Source organism: Sapajus apella, unplaced genomic scaffold (genome assembly GCF_009761245.1).
Source record: "Sapajus apella isolate SASKATOON/1434 unplaced genomic scaffold, GSC_monkey_1.0 scaffold111, whole genome shotgun sequence".
Classification (NCBI taxonomy): domain Eukaryota; kingdom Metazoa; phylum Chordata; class Mammalia; order Primates; family Cebidae; genus Sapajus; species Sapajus apella.
The window spans coordinates 576,608-593,856 of NW_022437051.1; positions in this window are offsets into that span (position 1 = coordinate 576,608).

Here is a 17,249-nt window from a genome sequence, read left to right on the forward strand (position 1 = left end):
CATCCTGGCCGACATCGTGAAACCCCATCTGTACTAAAAAGACAAAATATAGCTGGGCATGATGATGCACACCTGTAGTCCCAGCTACTTGGGAGCCTGAGGCAGGAGAATCACTTGAACCTGGGAGATGGAGATTGCAGTGAGCTGAGATCATGCCACTACACTCCAGCCTGGGCAACAGAGTGAGACTCCATCTCAAAAAAAAATAAATAAATAAATAAGTAAAATAAAATAAATAAACTAACCATATTTTGGCATGTCTTACTCTCTTGATGCACATTTTATCCTCAGCCAGAGTTGCACAAGTTTGGACCTGTCAAAAATAAAATGAGCAGACTCTCAATAACACTTACCTAATGCTAGAGGGCAGGAACTATAATTAAATCAGTGTTCTGCAGTCAATATTTCAGCTGCTTCTCAATTCATGGGAAAAACTTTAATTAGTTTAGTACCTGGTGAGTTTCTACTCACTATTACTCGCATAAAGTAAGATATATTACAGTTGGATAAAAGATTAATGGGTAAATGATTTGCAAGTATATAACCCAGAAATCCCAAACCAGGCTTATCTAGAAGGAAAGAGAAGAAGAAAAAGAAAGTGGAGAAGGAAAATGAGAAGAAAGAGGAGGAGAAAAAGCTGGAAAGAAAGAGGAGGAGGAGAGCAGAGGGAAGAGAAATATTATGATATCTCAGGAGCTGCTCATTATGCTTCTAGCCCCTGGCTACGTGACTCCTGCGATGGGGAAAGCCTGCGAAGGAGAATCTACCTGGGAGGGACAAGAAAGCTACAAGAACCTGCAAAAACTCCTTTAGTAAGCTTTGCATGATGAAAGGAAATGTCCACGTTTTTTACTTTATGATTTATTCATTTTGACATCTTCACCTAAAGGAGTATAATTGTTACATCATTTGCGATTATCGAGTTCTTTAGTAGAACACAGAGTCACAAATTAAGGGGACAGAGCTGACTGTAGAATAGCAAGTAGCTTGTGAGAATCTTAGGCTCAGAAAAGTAAGTTCAGCCTAAGTGTGTCGAACATGGATAGGAAGGGAGAAAAGGCCCGAGGAAAGGCACTGGATCTTCCTCAAGTTTTGGTTACCCCCATTCTGGCCCCATATGTCTCCTGCCCGGGATAGGCAGACAAATCCCAGAGCATCTCAGCAGTTTTCAGTGAGCCCCAGCGGCTGGCCAGGAGTCCCTGAACATGTGACTCTCTGAGGGAGGAAGTGAGTCCTAGCTTCAGGGCACTTACTAAACCTCTTGCTCACCCTGCACTCTGGACCTTGAAACCACACCACCGCAGGGCAGGCTTATGTGTCAGAGAAACAGGATATGTGAAGGTTGTGTAACACTGGATTCAGGTATTGTGGTCTTCTCGTTTTGCTAGCTCCTTTCCTGTTTATGAACCCCCTTCCTCTCTTTCTCCTTGCATCTTGCTGTATGATTTAGCAAGCCATGTGACTTGAGCATCGTACTTAGGTCTGGGCACTGTTCTGTCCCATGACCTCAGAGATAATCTGCTTAGAGCACACTCGGAGGCCAGTGGGACTTCAAGAACATATCTCATCACACCAGATATAATTGAGTCCACATGGTGATGTTTCTGGATCTCGGAAAGCATACTAAGTCGTCTTTCATACTCACATTAGATTTTTTAACTGCAAGAAGTTCAATCACATCCCAGTGAGCTATTGCTGATAAATGATACAAGTTGTTTCTGTTTTCTTTGTGCCTGCTGTCACCAAAACATCTGAATGATATTCTTAGCTCTCTGAATGTTAAAATTTTCACCCTCTTCAGACATTTGCCACAGCAACTGTCTCATTAAAATTTCATGACTTTAAAGCACTTTTCCCTGCTCTTAGAATTTAGTGCTTTCTCGGACATGCTGTTATTTTGAAGAGGACAATAGTCTCACGTGTAGCATAATAACTTATTGGGCTCCTAGTGCTGTGTACTAAATGCTTGCCTCTCCAGAGACAAAAATGGAAATGAACATTTTCCTCTGAACCTCTTCACCTGCACACCACCCGCCTCGGAATATGGGCTCACAGATGTACATAAAATTTTTTCCATTGCATGTAAAGTTTGCCCAGTAGCTTTAACATGTTATAAACGAGAATGGCTGGAACATTCACTAAGTCACCTATGAATAGAGAAAAGCCAAGTTTCCAGCTAAATCAGACAATTCCATTACTCTACTAAGTCATTTACAGGCAGTAAAATGTGTGTTTAGAAGGCTAAAGTAATGGAGGTCTGTTGCTCTAAACTACTGAAAATTACGCACTAGCGCGCGCGCGCACACACACACACACACACACACACACACACACACACACACACACATTTTAGATCCTCAACTGATGTGTTTGATTAGGTGATTAGGCAGAAATAAATTCAACCATCAAGTAGACAGATTTCATTTTATTTTATTTTTACTATGTGTGCTATGCTTTAGTATTTTTATCCATTCAATTACATTTTATAGATTGTACTTTAAATTCTGGGGTACATGTGCAGAATGTGCAGGTTTGATACTTAGGTATACACATGCCATGGTGGTTTGCTGCATCTGTCATCCTGTCATCTACATTAAGTATTTGTCCTAATGCTACCCCTTCCCTGGCCCCCCACCCCCAACAGTCCCTGATGTGTAATGTTCTCCTCCCTGTGCCCATGTGTTCTCACTGTTGAACTCCCAATTATGGGTGAGAACATTTGGTGTTTGGTTTTCTGTTCTTGTGTAGTTTGCTAAGGATGATGGTTTCCAGCTTCATCCATGTCCCTGCAAAGGACATGAAGTCATCCTTTTTTATGGCTGCATAGTATTCCATGGTGTATATGTGCCACATTTTCTTTATCCAGCCTATCATTGACGGGCATTGGGTTGGTTCCAAGTCTTTGCTATTGTGAACAGTGCTGCAATGAACATACATATGTATGTGCCTTTATAATAGAAAGATTTATAATTCTTTGGGTATATACCCAGTAATGGGATTGCTGGGTCAAATGGTATTTCTGGTTCTAGATCCTTGAGGAATCGCCACACTGTCATCCACAATGGTTGAATTAATTTACACTCCCACCAACAGTGTAAAAGCATTCCTATTTCTCCACATTCTCTCCAGCTGACAGATTTTATTTTTAAATAAAGCCTTTATGAGGAATCTGGTGCTTAGAATAGGAAAATCAAGATTCAGTCTTGGACCCTTGACATTCTCTAGCTTCTTCTAAATAAACCTTGAGAATTTGATTAATGATATTTAGCAGAGACTTAAGACATAAATGTCCTTGACCACAAAACAGTTCTCTATCTTTTGAAGGTTATCTTTCTATAGGCTCTTGTTAGGAAAAATGAACCTAAAAATATGAAGAATAAAGGAGATCCCTACCATGTCCAATCAGAGCAATCAAATCTGCATCTGACCCCAATGAGGGACCAGTTAGAGCTAAGTGGCACTTAGATTGAAAATATACAGTAAATTAATGTATTGGGTGTATATGTTACTAAATGTTTCCCAGTAGAGCAAACCTCTCATACATCTTCATATGAGATGACAACATTGTTACCATTTCTATAGTTCCCCATGTCACAATAGAGTTTTTTGTTTGTTTGTTTTGTTTTGTTTTGAGAGAGTCTCACTCTGTTACTCAGGCTGGAGTGCGATGGCATGATCTCTGTTCACTGCAACCTCCACCTCTCGAGTTCAATCGATTGTCGTCCTTCAGCCCCCTGAGCGGCTGGGATTACAGGTGTGAGCCACTACGCCTGGCTAATTTCTGTATTTTTATTAGAGATGGGTTTTGGCCATGTTGCCCAGATTGATCTCAAACTCCCGACCTCAGGTGATCTACCGGCCTCAGCCTCCTGAAGTGCTGAGATTACAGGCATGAGCCACAGTGCCTGGCTGACGATTGACTTCATATGTACATCATAATTCAGTGGCTTAAAAATAAAATCTTTATCTATATAATTTTTACATTTTATTAGCTAAACATGAGTAATTTTTATATCCTATTTTGTTCCATGTTTTGACACACATAGGCATAATTTTAGCATTACTAATTAACAAATTATTTAAAATGAGACCAATCTCTGCCAATGAACATACAATTTTTTTCAGAAGAATTTTCATTTCCCATTCCTTGAAAAAAGGAAAAAGAAAACACATTTTTAAAAAACTTACTGGGTATCTAGTCTGTAGCAGGCCCTGTGTGAACCACTTTCACATGTTACACCGTTTCAGTTAATTTTTCTGCACCTCATAATGCATTCTTTCTTCCCCTGTGCTCTGGTGTACACTGTACCAGAACATTATAAACTGGATGCTTCTGCCACACGCATATTTAGTCACCATTCTCATGCTCTGGAAAAGCTTAGCTGGCACTTTATGGGGGCCTTGATGAAGTGACAAGTGACTTGGTAATAATGACATCATACCTGGGCACACCAAACAGGATTTTTTTCTTTTTTGGAAAACCACACAAAGCCAACAGCTCTAGCATAAATTGTTAATGTCAATTAGGTTGATGAAAGGTACATGTTTAAATTTGATATAAATTTAGAAGAAAAAATGGTAAATTTCTAAAAATAAATAAACTACCAATTATGAAATAAATCATAATATGGAATTGGTTGGTTATATATTTTTCTTTCACTGATAGGTGATAAAATAACACCTCACATTTAAAAATAGAGATTTGCTTGATTATTAAATTAAATAATTAGCAGCTATTTATTGACTACCTATAGTATGCATTCATTTAAAATAGCTGAATTTTCTGAAGCTCCCATAAGCTTCCCAATTGTTATCTGAATAAGTAGTATGATTTCTAAAGACATTTTTAACTCAATTTATCTAATGGCTTATGTATGCCTAACAATTATCTGAAAAAAACTATAAAACTTGCTATTTTCAGATTTGTTTTCCTGCTTTTACATCTATACATGACTCTAATGTAAACAGATAAATCCAATAGTACATAAAGAAAATACACTGTTCATTTCTATCCACATCTGAGGTAATTTTGAACCCTGTAAAAATCTAAGTAATCTAAGGTTTTATTAGTCAATAAGTTTTTTACCAGCTGATTTGTGCATCATAATTAGTAATTGTTAATGAACCAAAGTTTATAACTCATTTCTAAGCTATATTGTTAAAAGTAAATATCTTTGCAAATTAATTGAACTATGAATGTGGGGCACATAAATTTATACATGGTCACTCTTCTGAGCACTTTAGTCATCTTAGAGAAGACTGTTCCGCACATTGTTTATTCAATGACTCTTCACTGCTTACATCATAAAATTTAAAATTCCTTAAGACAGTCATAATTTGGATTATGTATAACTTTCTAAATGTATTTTTCACTGTTTCATTTGCACAATTTGTGCTAGAGCAAAACTCGAATGGTAGACTTTTTAAAAGTTCTCTGACTTGGCTGCACACAGTGGCTCATGCCTGCAATCCCAATGCTTTTGGAGGCCAAGGTGGGAATTGCTTGAGCCCAGGAGCTGGAGCTTAGCAAGGGTAACAAAGTGACACCCTGCAAAAAATACAAAATGTAGCTGAACATGGAGGTACATGCCTGTAGTCTCAGCTACTTGGTAGGCTGAGGCCAGAGAATTGCTTGAGCCCAGGAAGTTGAGGTTACAGTGAGCTGTGATCATGCCACAGCACTTCATTGTGTGTGACAAAGCAAGACCCCGTCTCAAAAAAAAAGGATAGCTTTCCAACTTCGTTTTTAATTTTTTAGAGCAGTTTTAGGTTCATGGCAAAACTGAGCAGAAGATACAGATTTCCATTTACTTCATGTGCCACATACACACAGCTCTTCTTGCTGTCAGAATCCCACACTCGTGTGGTGCATTTGTTACAGCTGATAAACTTACGCAGACATATCATCATCACCCCAATGACATATCATCATTTACATTAGGGTTTACTTTTAGTGTTAATACATTCTATTGATTTTGACAAATGTAAAATGACTTTGTTTTCCTTCAATATTGTTGTGGCTATTTTAGGTCTTTTGCTTTTCCATATGAATTTTAGAATCAATTTGCTAATCAGCATTGAAAAAAATCTTTGTAGAATTTTTCTTGAGATTGCATCAAACCTATAAATCAAGTTGGGAAGAACTTGGCAATATTTTCTTCCTTTCCATGAACATGAACTATCTCTCCACTGTTTTAGCTTACTTTGGTTTCATTCATCAGAGTTTTATAGTTTTTCTCATTTTTTTACATAATTTGTACCATGAATTACTTAGGGATTATAGTTATATTTAAGTATTTTTAAGTGCATAAGTAATAACATGGTGTTTTAAATGTTAAATTACATGTGTTTAATACTAGTATAAAGACATGCTATACCTATCAGCTCAAGGAGCGTTTTGGTCACTACTGTTGGATTTTCTCCAGAGATAATAACTTAATCTATGAATAAAGTCATTTTTACTTCTTCCTTTCCAATCAGCATTCCCATTATTTCATTTTCTTATCTTATTGCATTAGGTAGGACTACCAGTACATTGTTGACAAGCAGTGGTAAGAGGAAATATCTTTGCAGAAGATATTTCAGTTTCTCACCATTAAGTATGCTGTTAGCTGGAGGGTTTTAGTAGTTGTCTTCATAAAGTTAGGAAAAGGTCCTTCTACTCTTAGTTTGCTGAGAGTTTGTAGAAAATAAAATGGGTGTTGAATTTTATTTTGTGTGTGTGTTTACTGATGTGACCATGTGATTTGTCTTCTTTAATCTGTTGATGTGATTGATTACATTAATTGATTTTTGAATGTTAAACAAGTTTTGCATACCTGGAGAAAATCCCATTTAGTTATGCTATATAATTATGTTTATATACTATCAGATTTATTTGCCAATATTTTATCATTTTTTATTTTATTTTAGTAAGATTTTTACGTCTGTTTTCATTAAGAGATAGTGGTGTATAGTTCATTTGTTTTGTATCATTTTTGTCTAGTTTTGGTATTAGGGCAATGTTGCCCATATAGAATGAGTTAGGAAGTATTTCTTCTACTTCTGTCTTCTGGAAGTATCTCCTCTGTCTCTATGTTCTGGAAGATAATATATATAATTGGTATAATTTATTCCTTAAATGTTTGGTATAATTTATCAAGGAATATATCTATGCATGGTGATTTCCGGTTCAAAAAGTTATTAATTGTTGACCAAATCCTTTAATACTCTTTGGCTCTTTTGTGTGCGTGTGTGTTTTGGCAAATTTTGCCTTTCAAGGAATTGGTCCATTATACTTATGCTATTAACTTGTGGGCATAAAGCTGTTAACAATATTCCTTATTATCTTTTAAATGCTTATGGGATTGGCAATGATGTCCCTTCTTTCACATCCCCTGAGGTCAGGAGTTTGAGACCAATCTTATCAACATGATGAAACCTCATCTCTACTGAAAATACAAAAATCAGCCTGGCATGGTGGCACAAGCCTGTAGTCCCATCTACTTGGTCGGCTGAGGTAGGAGAATCCCTTGAACCCTGGAGGCAGAGGTTGCAGTGAGCCAAGATCGTGCCATGCACTCCAGCCTGGATAACAGAGTGAGACTCCATCTCAAAGAAAAGGAAGAAAGAAAGAAAGAAAGAAAGAAAGAAAGAAAGAAAGAAAGTAAGAAAGAGAGAGAGAAAGAGAGAGAGAGAGAAAGAAAAGAAAGAAAAGAAAGAAAAGAAAGAAAGAAAGAAGAAAGAAAGAAGAAAGAAAGAAATAAAAAAAGATTTTTTCAAAATATCAATGGCATTACATTATGAAAAGATTTGAAAATAACATCCATTTCATCAAAGTTTCATAGATGAAAACTGTCAAAAAGGTAGAATTAAGACACTATTGCTCCCGATTTAATTTCACATGACAGAGATACAGGATTGATGTAGCAGAGTCATTTGATTTAAAATAAATGTGCTGATAATTATTTAAAATGTACACGTTCTGCTTTTTAAAGTTTCTAATACAATTTAATCAAGGAAAGTATTGAGGAGACTATGACTTTGAGGTAAAGGGTAAACATTTTTAAGTAGGAAATATAATTAGGAGTCATCATTCCAATCACATATAATTTGCAGATGATTTATTGCTCTATGAAAAAAATTAAAAAAAAAAAACCATGAGATGCCTTAGAATGTTGTGCTGTATTGACATACTTCAACTCTCAGTAGATGAAGATTAAGTCAGTTAACTATGTCTTTTTAAAACTCCATAAGATTTAATGTGACCATGACATTTTTGCTTCCTCCTCTATTAGGTGTGAACTCTACTATGAGTTTATAAAGGTGTTTTGGGAGAAACAGAATACAGTCTTTGCCAAACATGACTGACTAAGGATTTATAGAGGAGGATTTGTATAACTTAAGTCAATAAAGTCCCCAAAAGGAATAATTGGAACATCTGGAGTCAATAATCTCATAGGACTAGTTTCCCTTGCTCAACTTCTCTTTTCTTTTGCTTCCTGGCAGGTTATGCAGCCAATAACTCGAGGAAGTTATATTTGGTTTGAGAATTAAAATATGTGGAGATGCAGCAAATATCAGCTTAGGGTCAGAATGAGATCAACCATACAGAGTATTTTGAGATGGAAGTTGGAAGTCAAATCATTTTCTGTATATATTTTCAACAAAATAAATAGAACCATTGTTAGAAATATTTTAAAAGTCAATATTTAAATAAAACAAGCATAGATCTTCTATAAAAATGATCTGGACTTGAAAAGTCAGGATCATGTATTAATCTGATTTGTTTCGATGCAAATCCAATTGTTGAAATACAAAGGAGCATTTTACCTAATCTCACTAGGTACATTAAAATTGAGTCGAGCAGCCAAAATCAGAAATTTTGAAAAAGAATGAGCTCTTCACTTCCTTCCGTTTCCAATATTGTATCATTTTCTAACCAGTTGTTCAAGCCAGAAACCCAGTAGCGATCCTTGACTTGGGTTTTTTACTTTCACATGACAGAGATACAGGATTGGTGTAGCAGAGCCATTTGATTTAAAATAAATGTGCTGATGATTATTTAAAATAATTCCTTATGATGAGTTTTTCTAAATATAAAACATGTAAATGAAGAGTTGAAGTCCTTTTGCATTTTTTTAAAATATAATTTTGCTTGTTGGATAAGTAGAATGTAGTCAACAAGGGTAGAGAGTTTTGCTTTTTATTTTTTTGTTTCATATCTTCCATTGTCTGAAATGGTAGCCAGCATGCTGGAGGTGCAAAAAATATTTATTGAAATGTTCGCATGTGACATCCATGAGCTCTACGAGAGATAATAAAAATCAGTCTGTATTTATCATGATATGAAAAGAACGGACAAAACTTTGTCACCATGGGTAAGTTACTTAACTTTTTGTAATCAAAATTTTTCCAAAGTAGAGTTTGATAAGCATACCAATCACATAAGATGAAGATACACATCACTGGTGCCCAAATCCTCCTCACCCTTCCCTCTTTCTCCTAATGCGTCCTCATTAAGCAACAGAAGGCAGGAGTGCTGGCTCAGCCAAGAGAAAATAGCAGCTTTCATGGCGGCATGATTGATGTAAAATGGTAGTACGGGCTCACTGGGAGTAACCAGAGACAGAGTGAGCTGGGGTTGGGAGGGTAGCGTGAGTGTCAGACAACAGAGCTCAGTTGGGAATCATTGCTTGAAAACAGTTATTGCAGGCAGTAGACCCTCCAGGGTATTATCGTATCCAAACAGATTTGCCATTCTCTAGTAAGGGAGCTAAGACGCGGGGGGAGAGGGGATTCACGTCTCCATTTATGTTGTCATTTCTTAATCTGAAGTTCCATCAAAGATTGATCAGTTGAAATTGCCACTGACACTGAAGCATAAAGTAGCTGCTAACTCAGTAACTGAAATGGACAAAGTATGAGAACAGCATCAACTCTGCAGCCTGCAGTGGCCGCCAATAAAACCTGTCATGTGATTAAAACTCCACACTAAGACACAGGACTGTCAGCTCAATATGAACACCACCTGTTGGAAACTGGGTTCTCTAGGGAAATGGTATACAGAAAAGAAGGAAAGAATGAGAGAGAACCAAGGAAAAACAACACATATACATGACGATTGTAAAATCATCAAATACCAGTCTTTCCGAATTTCAAATCACATTTTCAAATGCATCTAAAATCAGACGTTTTCATTATAATCATGTCTGTTCTTATCTGTGACCATTTAAATATCCATTGCAAGAGCAAAGACATTGTTTATTTATTAGCAGGTTTGGATATTTACTTGAGATCTCTTTTAAAAGTTTCAGTCCAATAAAGTTTTTCTGCATAATGAGGTTATCAGAAGGACATAAATATTCCAGGGTTTTTATTCACTTCAGCAGTTCAGGTTAGTTCTTCTAACTTCAATTAATTCTGTTAGTTCAAATAATAGACTGTAAACCCTGATTAATGAATGAATATCAATGTTGTTTTATTATAAGTATTACATTAATTCTGATCAAAGTGTGCAGTCACTATGTTCATGCTCAAAATTCATAAAACCTTGTGGTGACCTATTATTTATTTCATGAAAGGTGCTTGTGAGGATGCGTTATATCAAATTAGCTTTTATTTTTACTCACAGTCCAGTGACTGGAATGGGAATACCGTGAGTACAGTCTTTAATAGATTTAGATTATGTTCTGGTTTGGGGGGGCAAATGATGAGCCAATGCTACAACTTTGAAACAAACTTTGCTTTTTCTGTTTGATTACAGTTCAATAGCTTAGAAAATACGTTCTTTTAGATTTTCATCAAATTCTTCCATAGTAGAAGCTTAAAATGAATTGTTATAATAAGTAGCTCTAACTCGATTTATTTTTAGTAAACTTGTACCTTTTAGAGCAGTTTTACTTCATAACAGTGTACAGAATTACTGCAAAGATTATAAGGAGATTTTTCATAAATACCCAGCAGTTTTCTCTATGAATTAACAGCTTACATTAGAATGGCACGTTTGTCATGATTAATGGACCAATACTGGCACACCGTTATTAACTCAAGTCCATGCTTTATTCAGATGCACTCGTTTTTTTCCTCATGTCTGTTTTCAGTTCTGAGATCGCATTTAGAATACCACATTACACTTGCCATGTCTCTTTAGGTTTAGTTTGACCGTGACGGTTTCTCAGACTTTACCTATTTGGGATGACCTTGACATTTCTGAGAATTACTAATGAAGTATTTCACAGCACATCCTCGTTTTGCATTTTTAGGACCCTTTTCCTGATTAGACTGAAGTTATGGGTTTTGAGGATACGACGGTCAGGGTGAAGTGCTATTCTTATCACATTAAGGGCGCATACTACACATGTGATTTATCACTGTTCATGTCGACCTTAATCCCCTGGTCTAAAGTAGCGTTTGTGAGGTTTCTTGACTTTAAAATTACTCTCTTCTCTCTTTCAGAAAAAGCCATCATGCACAATCCATATATAAGGAGTGGAAAGTTCTGCTCCATCTCCTTAAAAGGCAGGGGGTCTACACATATTATTTATCACTCTTCTGTACTGGAGATTCATTTATTCTCCCTGATTTTAAAATGTATTTAATGATTTATTTATATCAATAACGACTTCGGGATATTTATTTTATTCTTTGGGTTCTAATCCAATACTACTGTATTAGTCAAGTTGTTCTAGCTTTGGCCATTAGGAAATCTTTCAGATGGATCCTGTGTCTGTTTGACACATTCCCATCACAGTGATAATTTTCCTTCTTTTGAGCACTTTGCACTTTCTAACACCACAGGATGCTCTAGGCTTAGCTTTTGCATTACCTCCCCCAATCCCAGGAGAAGCCAACTACCAAGGATACTTGGTTACTTTTTTTGAGAATGGCATTAGAAAACAAGATTTGAGTGCTAGGTGGACTCTTTGCTACTGCAATGTCATTGATTCTGGGCCCTCTTATTGACATAGCAAGGGATTAGATGTGTGTATACCAACCTGTGTATATACACATATCTTACATTGTCTGTAACCATCTATGTCTACGTTAACCTGAACATGAGTTCATACTGACATCTCCACTCTAATTCATTACCCATGGGGCATTCTAGCTTCCTCCCACTGCTCATTTATAACCCTCAACTACAACACTGAGAAATGTTTTTTTTTTAAATCATCGATCATTCATTCATTTAATTTTAAGGTTTCAGTATGCATGTGTATTAGGTTCTCTAGAGAAACAGAACCAGCAGGATATATAGGTAGATATATAAGATGGAATTTTTTTAATGAAAGTTGACTTACTTCTGGAGGCTAAGAAATTCTACAATATGCTGTCTGCAGGCTGGAGAACCAGGAATGCTGGTGGTGTAATTTCAGTCCGCCTTTGTAGGACTGAGAAGTGGGGGAGCCAACAGTGTAGCTCCAATCCCAGACCAAAGGTCTGAGAACCACAAAGGGGTGGGGAGGTAGGAGGTAATTCATGTAACTCCTGGAGTCCAAAGGCCCAAGAACCTGGAACTCTCCTGCCCATGGCCAGGAGAAGATGATATTCCAGCTCCAGAAGAAGAGAAAACAAATTCACTTTTCTTTTTTTTGCTCTATCTGGACGCTCCACAGATCGGATAATGCGTGCTCAAGTTGGTAAAGGCAAATCTTCTCTCAGTCTACTCATTGAAGTGCTAATCCCTTCCAGAAACACCTTCACAGACATGCTCAAAAATAATGTTTTACCAGCTATCTAGGTATCCCTTAACACGGTCGACATGAAACCTAAAGTTACTGATCACAGCACGTATAACGGTTTCAGAATCATTAACATGAAACCCTGCGAAGAACTTCATCAATTAAATTACAGTGCTTATGTTCCTTTTGGCCTGTTTTACATAATTCACTCTTTTTTCCAGAATTACTTAAGTCAGCACAGTGTTCTCATACTACTTTCGGTGAGGTTGTTTCTGATATTTGTGATCAAATTAGATTATTCTGTCACATTCTACATTCTGTTCATTGTATGGATACACCACGGTTTATTGATCGGTTTGTTCCTTTAAAATACATCATGGCTGCTTTCAGCTGCTCTAAGGACTTTGCATAGGTTATCGTGTGGACATAAACTTTCATCTCATTTTGGTAAATATCTAGAAATGGGATTTGTAAAACCTGTGGTAAGACAATGTTTACCATTATAAGAAACTGCCAAACGGTCTTCCACAGTGGTAGCACCATTAAGCGTTCTCATAGCAGCAAACGCGAGTTCCTGCTGCTCCACGTAGTAGCCAGAAATGGGCATTTTCAGGTTTTTATTTTTTGATGTTTTGTTTTAGTTTGCTGTGGTTCTTTAAATCATTATGCAGTGTTTTTTCATTGCTGTTTTTAAGTCCACATTTCATTGCATTTTATTTCAATTTTCTTTTTTTTTTTTTTTTTTAATTTTAAAGACGGGGTTTCACCATGTTGGTCAGGCTGGTCTTGTACTCCTGACATCAGGTGATCCGCCTGCCTTGGCCTCCAAAGTGCTTGGATTGCAGACGTGAGCCACCACACCCAGCCGTCAATTTTCTAATAAAAAATTATGTTAAGCATATTTTCATTTTGAAGCGGAAACTGGAAGTAACCTAGTAAAGTTCTACCTTGTAAAATTCTCCTTAGTCACTTATTAGAATGCAGGACATGGCAGGTGTGGTGGCTCACACCTGTAACCCAGCACTTTGGGAGGCCCATGTGGACAGATCACAGGGTCGGGATTTCGAGACCAGCCTGGCCAATATGGTGAAACGCTGTCTCTACTAAAAATGCAAAAATTAGCTAGGCATGGTGGCAGGCACCTGTAGTCCCAGCTGTTTGGGAGGCTGAGGCAGGAGAATCACTTGAACCCGGGAGGCAGAGGTTGAAGTGAGCCAAGATTGTACCACTGCACTCCAGCCTGGACAACAGGGAGAGACTCCATTTAAAAAAAAAAAAAAAGAATGCAGGACGTTACTAAATATTAACAAGTTGAGAGGCATCATCGTCTTTTTCTGTTGTTTGCATTGAGTCAGAAATCTACCCAGTAGTTCACCTCCAAGGGTCATGGGACTTCTAGGTATTAGAGTAAATTGCCTCTAAGAATTGTCAATTACAAATGCACTCCCAGAGAAGACAAATAGGTTTTGTTTTTCCCTCTGGCAGTTCTGGTATCAAATATACAAAATTGAAGTAGAAAGTTATTTTAAAAAGACCTTATAGGTTAAAAAATCACTAAACATGGAACTGTTTCTGAAATTGCTGATAAATATAATATGAGGAAGAAAATAATTTGATGACCCTGCAATCTTTTTTTTTTTTTTTCAAATTACACAAGTACTTATTTATTTTCTGAGATAGAGTCTCACTCTTGTTACCCTGGCTAGAGTGCAGTGGCTCAGCCTTGGCTCACTGCAACCTGGGTCTCCCAGCTTCAAGCGATTCTCCTGCCTCAGTCTCCCAAGTAGCTGGGATTACAGGTGCCTGCTACCATGCCTGGCTAATTTTTGTATTTTTAGTAGAGATGGAGTTTCACCACATTGCCCAGGCTGATCTCAAACTCCTGACCTCGGCCTCCCAAAGTGCTGGGATTAGAAGGGTGAGCCTTCACACCCTGTCCGTATTTTTATTTTTTAATAAAGATATAATTTTGATGGAATTTTAGATTGGTAAAAGATAACTTTGCCAACCCATTTCGAACTGTCATTACACAGAAGTGAAACTGCCCCTAGAGCTGACAAACACAACATGGATTTGAACTGCGCTGGTCCATTTACATGTGGGTTTTCTTCTGCTTCTGACGTTCTTGAAACAGCAAGACCAACTCTTCCTCTTCCTCCTTCTCCTCAGCCTACTCAACCAAAAGGTGATGAAGATGAAGACGTTTGTGATGAATCACTTCCATTTATGAACAGTAAATATATGTTCTCTTTCTTTTATAACATTTTCTTTTCTCTAGCTTATTGTATTGCAAGAATAGCATATAATTTATATAAAATACAAAGTATGTGTTAACGAACTGTTTATTTTGTTGGTAAAACTCCTGGTCAACAGTGAGCTATTAGTAGTTAAGTTTTGGAGGAGTCAAAATTTATATGTGGAGTTTTGACTGTGTAGGGGATTGGTAGCTCTAACCCCCATGCTGTTCAAAGATTAACTATAAATCATATTAAATGGTGTCATTTTAGATGAGCTGAAGTGTTTGTTAATTGTTATCTGAGTGACTCTGATAAACCCCCATTAATTAATTATCTTAATAATAATTCGGTTATGTGTCTTTTTAAGAAAGAACCGTGAATCTTCTTTTTAAGAACTATTTCCATCTTTGCAGCCATGTTATAATATATTAGTATGTGAACAAGCATCATAATCACACAATTTAAAACAGATTTATCTTAGGATATGGCAAATCTTTTCCCCCCTTAAAATATCATGTAACAGTGACATCAAGTATAAAGATGCCTAATTTTTATTGACATACAGACATTAGGAATAAGCCAAAAAAATCCCAGAAAGAGACATTACAATAACTTAAAATGTTTTTACAGCTGCCGATATCATACCATTCCTTCACAAGATCCCTTTTACTTACAGGCTAGGCAGTAACCTCAGAAACAATTAGGGAAGTATGTTTCTTTGAGCTGGATAATTAAATGCCAAGAAAACTCACCACTCAATATGTAATTCACTCAACATCTTGTTGTTTGAAGGAGCCAGTGTTCATACATAGGATGGATTGAATTCCTAACAACATCTGGCATGAGCAGTGGACTTGGCCCTCACCATAATAGCATTACATTCATGGTCAGAATGACAGATAAATGGATGGATGGAGCTTGTCTGTAACGGGCCAGATTCATGACTAGAGCGTAATGAATCAGAACGTTATAACCTCTGGTCACATACACGCTGGCCTGTTGCTCCTTACAGGCTCTATCAGGGGATATGGAGTAAATTTCTGTTGTCAGATCTAATAGTGAAAGATTCTGGCTTCTAACTTACTAGGAAAGCAAAGTAGAATTTCCATTCCAATAATCTGGATCAAAACATTTCCTGATCGCTGTGGTCAATTTATTCTGTCACTTAATTAAGCCCAAAGCATTGCAAATCATGTCAGTAAGCAAAAGAGAGACTACCTCCTCAACCTTGAAACCAGTCCTTGAGACAAATATCTTATAAAGTTAGTTAAGTTGTAGAATATGCATTAAAGGAGGTTTTCTCAAGGGCTTTTATTTAAAAAATTGGTTAAACAAGGATTAAAGCAAACGGCAAAAAAAAAAAAAAAAGACACAAGAGTTACAAGAGGAGTCAAAATGCAAACTCAAATTCATGCAAAGAAATGAGAAGCAGGATTCTCACTGAAGAAGTTCCCAGACACAATGAAATAAAAATCTGAAATCTGGGAAAAGGATTAACAAAGTAATTCATATTATTTGAACTTTTTATTCGGCTTTGAAAGTCAGTTGTAAAGTTTTCTGAGTTAAGGGCTCTTAGATAGTGGAAATAACCAATATTCACTGATTTTTGTTTGTTTTTCCATTTTTTAGTATATTCCTTTCCTTTCCTTCAATATATGAAGCTTTAGCAAAGCCCAAACTGAAAAGAGATCTACAACAATGTGGGCTTTGTTGATAGCAATGCATCACACTTCTGTGCATCTCAAATTAACATTTGTTCACAATAGTAAATTATCCTTGTCACCCACTATGTTTTACAAAGTTCCACAGGGAGAATAACTAAGCTAGTGTGTTTGCAAGCATTTGTAGGTGTCTGCTGTTAATGTACAGGAAGTAAATAGTTTTACTGACCTGCACTCTTCATTCTCTCCTCAGAGTTTTGAACACATGATGATATGCCTCAAGAGAGTAGCTGTTTCCTGACGACATGTATGTATTAAGGAAATGTACATAAACTTCACGGGGAGGTAGGCAGCACATTTTTAAGGAGGCGAACAGATTAGAACACATTGTATAATGACCACTTTCCGGAGCAGAGAGCACAGTGTGAGCTCTGTACTTTAAAACCCTGAAACTATCATTTGAGTATTTTTAGGTCAATTTCCAACAGTTTCACTAGGAATGGATCATCCAAGAGGCATTATAAAAAATAGGGCCGGGCGCGGTGGCTCAAGCCTGTAATCCCAGCACTTTGGGAGGCCGAGGCGGGTGGATCACGAGGTCAAGAGATCGAGACCATCCTGGTCAACACGGTGAAACCCCGTCTCTACTAAAAATACAAAAAATTAGCTGGGCATGATGGCGCATGCCT